Source organism: Takifugu flavidus, chromosome 16 (genome assembly GCF_003711565.1).
Source record: "Takifugu flavidus isolate HTHZ2018 chromosome 16, ASM371156v2, whole genome shotgun sequence".
Taxonomy (NCBI): domain Eukaryota; kingdom Metazoa; phylum Chordata; class Actinopteri; order Tetraodontiformes; family Tetraodontidae; genus Takifugu; species Takifugu flavidus.
Genome location: NC_079535.1, coordinates 1,927,815 through 1,933,224, shown reverse-complemented (window position 1 = coordinate 1,933,224; position 5,410 = coordinate 1,927,815). Strand labels below are relative to the sequence as shown.

General features: G+C 42.5%; 1 long non-coding RNA gene across 1 annotated transcript; it reads left to right on the top strand.

Moving 5' to 3' along the window:
- The first annotated feature begins 382 nt into the window (after positions 1-382).
- LOC130540172 (uncharacterized) lies at positions 383-4,657 on the top strand. The gene is made up of 2 exons (XR_008954323.1): positions 383-3,425; positions 3,513-4,657. It is a non-coding gene; the product is annotated as an uncharacterized LOC130540172 (long non-coding RNA).
- The last annotated feature ends 753 nt before the right edge of the window (positions 4,658-5,410 follow it).

Here is a 5,410-nt window from a genome sequence, read left to right as displayed (position 1 = left end):
ATTGAAATCCCTTTGGTCAGATAGTGGACCCTTTTATAGTAAGTAACCCTCAGGTGTACACAAGTGTCTGCACAAGTGTTGCACAGTCTGACGCAGGGGGGATGTAAAGTTGACAACTAGGCAAAAGGCAAACAAATAGCAAGCTCCAAAGATACAAAGCTGCCCCCAACAAAGGGGTGGCATTTTTAGTAATCCGAGGAGTTAAATGCCAAGATACTGACTCAGAAATCTGTATTTAAGTCAATAACAAGGTGCACTCTGCTTTACTTTCTGGAAAATCCCAAATGAATAAAAGATTGGAGAGAAACTAAAGTAATATGGCAAAACCTAAATCTGTGTGCAGTTGTGCTAACTAGTGTTGGGATTTCTGAGGATATGTTGCACAGGAAGATCTCCTCTTGCTTGCCAGCATGTGCAGAAGAATCCTGAACAGTGATGACGTAGACAGATGTGGTCACAGAGAACACAGGCAGGATAATGCACAGGCAGCCTACACAGCCCCAAGAGTGAACATGTGGGATAATCCCATTAAGAGGAGGCCACAGCTCTGAGCCGTCACAATGACGCCGAATAGACCAGGTGACAAAGCTCTGAGGATGAGAAGGGATCATCTTAATTTACTTTAGCACACGATGCCGTGTCTCTGTGGAAGGCTTTGAAGGATAGTCGCTTAAAAGAGAGAACATGCTTCGTTAGCAAGACGTGTGGGCACGGGCTTGCTGGAATGGTGCATGGGTGATGCGAGCAGCATATGATGTACTTTCCTCCTGTGCTAATGAAGGCCTGCGCTGAAAAGCTGTGGGGAAGTCTTCGCGATGACACGTACCTCAGGAGATAAGCTGCCACTCCATCTATTCACAATCAGAAGCACTTTATCCTGGCATATGCCACCTCTTAATTTGACCCTGAATGATCACATGTGACATTTACAGGCACAAGGAAGATTTTTCCATTGAGAAAAGTGTGATGCCGTAGAGGCAAAGATGACAAACTTGTGACTTCTGTGGCCTTACTGTTAAATTATCAGGTAGGTTCTCTTTCAATACCAGTCTAATTCTTTTGGCCCGACTCATTAAAATGATCTTCAGCATGACCTCATGTAAAGGTTGGAGACAATGACTTTTTTCATTACAGTTGATTAAAATAAACTCTCCAGTGTAGCTCGAGTCATTTATGGAATGGGATGGCATTAACATTACCCTTGTTACCTGGCAGGCTTGGAATATTACTGTTGTCTATGTCAGACAATGTAGACGCAAAACATAGCAATATTGTTGCAATATTAGATGCAGACTGTACATAGGAAGAAGGATCTCTGCAACAATAGCATGGGCTATATGAAAAATCATTACTTATTTGTGCGCGCAGGCCCCAGAGATGCATACCGGGACAGTAATCCATACTGTAATATCCATCTTTTATTAACACCTCAAACAGAATCCCGCTAATGTAAAAGCTTGTCACGCTGAGTGCAAAACAAGATCAGATCAATATGAGAAGTTCAGGTGAACTTTTAACAAGTTTTGTCTGCCCTTTTTCGCAAGACAAGAACTGTCTGTCAGGCCAAAATGGATCGGCTTTCATCAATAGCTCAGTCGCGCAGGAAAGAATCAGTAGTTAATCGTTTAGGCTCTGGAGAAATAGAGTTGGCAGGAACAGAGCACATTCCAATTCATTGCCCATTTTATTTACATTCTATTAACTGGGATTGGAATAAACTCCAGGCTATTAAAAACAGTCTGTGGAATAACACAAACATCACCTAAAATATTAGGCAGAGTTAAAAGGACAGTTTTCCTTTATCCCTTCTATTTATCCAGGATGGAATAGACATGTTTCTGGAAATAAAGTTTATTTACCAGAAAGCTGAGTGAATGCTTTCAGTTGATTTGTTTTGTCTAGTGGCTCATGTCTGAGCTCCCACTGGCCAAAACCAGGACCAAACACAAGGTCCAATTTTGCAGTCAGACCATTTTAGGCAACGTGAGCAGGGTCAGAGCAAAGCGGCCACATCAACCTGCTTTTAAAAATCTGCTGTGACTCCTCCTATATGAGCTTTTCGCTCTCTCAAAGGAAGCGGAGCCTCTGCAAGGTCTAACGCAGCTGTGAAGAAAACGTGTGACCTTCCCCTCAATTTCATGTCCTGGTGAGGACTTATCAAAGAATATTGAAAGAATTAAACTCCACAAGGACAGAACTGCCTTTGTTCAGCTGCTAAAAAGTTCAGTTATTTCAGATCTGCTATTTTAGTTAGTTAGTCGTTAACATACTCGCATTGTTTTGTCTGTCCAAGCTTTGTTTTTGTTTTGTTTTTTAAAAAAAAGATCAATTCAGCCATCCAACTGCATATCCTTTAGTAGGGTTAAGCACAGATGACCGATGCTACTGATTACTGATGGTAGACATTATTCTGAAAAAGTACAATGATGTCTCCTGGAGGTCAAGATCAAGTTTCTGATCTGTTACTTCTCTCTTTGTGTTTATTTTTAGCCTTTTGTGTCTGATGTGTCTTTGGTGCTTGGCATGTACTGTGTCCTCTCTATAGTCCATTTTTCAGTGTCACATGTACTTTTCCAGACTGTCACGTCAGTGTGTCCTGTGTCCACCTTATCTGTCCGGCTTGTCTTTCATTACTTCTTGCCTCCTTGCCCGCCCGAAACACTCTCCTTCCTGTGTCAGATTATTCTGTGTGGATTTCTGGCTCTGCAACTATTTATGGACTTTGACCATTGCAGTGTTTTTAAATTAACGAAAACAGTCTGACCCTCTACGGACTGCAGTCCCTCCTACATCATTGTTTTAGTTTGGATTTGGGCACACTTGTACCCAACAGGAATTAAAGTTGCACTAGATTTGTGACAGCATAAGTGAGTGTGTGGTATGTTGGTATTTTTTTCTTTCTTTAGAGCCCCAAATCACAGTGTCAAACAGTTGTTACATCCACTGACCCTTGAAGCGGGTCAGGATAAACTTCAAAAACACTTTAAGGGAAAGAGAAGAAACCTGAGGGAGAACCACAATAATGCCTTGTCATGTGGCTGGAATGATAACTTGCATGCCACCGGACAATAGTACCTGAATCACCATGTGACCAGTGCATCAGGTGTAAGATTGGGCCCTGGGTAATCAGACAGGGTTTTTAGCATAATATCATTGCATCATTGAGACCAGCAACCTCAACGGTTGAAGTGTCCATTTGTCCCTACATTAGTCACAGGGGTTTAGAGATGATCTCTCCCAATCAACATGAGGCACATGTAAAGTTTGTGCTCAAGTTTCATCTGTAGCTCGCTGTCGATGCCAATTGACGAAAGTCAGCGTAGAGTGTGATAATTCTAGCTTCAATTATAGATAAGTTTCTTTGGAATTAAACATTGACATGATCAGGAATGTGTCTGCAATGCCAACCATCCACCCCTCAGGAGGTAGGGTACACCCTTTCAACCACCACTGTGATCCTGTGTCTGGTCTGTGTTGTTTTTAGGGTTTTTTGTGCTCTGTTTGTCCTCTAGGGGGCGTGGGTTACTCAGCTGTTGTGCAGGCTGCCTCCACACCTGCAGCTAATCTGGCCATTTGGCAGGCCTTTTAAGCAGTTTTGTCTCTACTCTGGTAAACTGGATGTTTCTTTGATTAACAATAGGTGTTCTTTGCGATTGGCCATGTTATTCCTTTTGTTTTAGGACACCACTGCTCCGATGAGCACTTCCTTGGGTTTGGCTTGGAAATTCATTCACTGTTGTCACCATTTATAGCACGCGCACTGCGTAAATATTTTGTAAATAAACTGATCACCAAAGTTGCCTTTTTGTCTGTCTTCGCGGGTCCGCCTTGAGTTTTTGCCAGAACCTAACAGAACGATCTGACCAAAATGGACAGGCGCTTCGTCAGGCGATAACCTCCCAGGGTGCTCTACTCGGTCAGCATGACGAGGTACTCAGTCAGGTTTTGAGCTTGCTTCGGGAGCTCTCGGCGAATGTTGCACTTCTCCTTGGCCAGTCCGAGTCGTCTCCAGCTGCCCAGGCAACTGCTGCTCCGGCTTCCTCGGCAGCCCACTCCTCTCAGGCGTCTCCGTCTTTCGTTGCACTACGCGAGCCGTATGTCCCCATCCCCAACTGCTACTTGGGTTACGTAGGTCGTTTCGGTAGTTTCCTGCTACAGTATTCGCTGGTTTTTAACCTTTAGCCATCAACGTATTCTTTCGATAAGGTGAAAATTGCTTTTGTCAGGTCGCGCTGCACAGTGGGCCACCGTAGTTATTGAGAATCGTGCTTCCCCGTCTGTTAATTATGATGCGTTCACGGCAGAGCTGCGATACGTGTTTGACCAGGGTGGCGAGGCCATGACCAGACTATTCAGTTTCTGCCAGAGGTCCTCATCTTTCGCCGATTATTCTTCAGTTTTGGATTTATGCTGCTGAGAGCCGGTGGAAAGATGCAGCACTTTCCTCACTGGTATCAACGAGGAGCTGAAGGACGAGCTTGCTGTGAGGGATGATTCTCTGGACCTCGAGTCCCTGATTTCCCTTTTCCATTTCCCTCAACAATCGTCTGAACTTTGAGTTTCTTGGTGGATTGTCATTGTCATCATTTATGGCATGTGCAGTGTGTAAATATTTTGTAAACTGTAAATAATAATAATAAACTGTAGATCACCGAAATGGCCTTTTTGTCTGTCTTCTTGGGTCCCGTCTTCAGCTTTTGTCAGAACCTAACAACCATGCTGCTATTCATCATTGTATTCACTTCAACTTATCTTTATTTATGTTGTGCCAGGCAAATGGGCAGGCACTATTTCTTGTGTTTGCCTACCATGGCTATCAAATTTGGAGTTGGCCATCATAAATAATTCATATTTATCTTTGATGATTTTTAATTATTAAAGAATTGGTCCTAAGTGTATCAGAGTACTGCAGGGCACCACCCTTCTTAGAAGAGAAAGAAAGACAATTTGTAAATTCAGTCTCATAAAAACACACTACAATGTTGATTTAGCACTCTGAATTTAATTAACTGAATATCTCCAACCAATATTACTACATTAACTAGTTAGGTTTGAAGGAATTGGAGATATTGACAGTGTAGAGGTTGGCAGAATTCATTCTTGCGCAACATGAAACAGACAGCAGGTATGTTTAAAAGACATTTATTAACAATAAAGGTAAAAACATACAATCTATTAAGATTGTACTTCAATACAGGTGTTTGTCTGTAAGAGGAGAGGAGAGGAGAGGAGAGAGAGGAGAGGAGAGGAGAGGAGAGGAGAGGAGAAGCCTGTTAAATGATAATAATTTAGTTTTTTCAACACATTATGCCAAAGATGTCGTTGTTTTTAATCACATCCTCCAATATTTAAGTCACTGATTTTTAAAGGGACTTTTCACTCGAGCATGACATTTGACACATTTTCTACT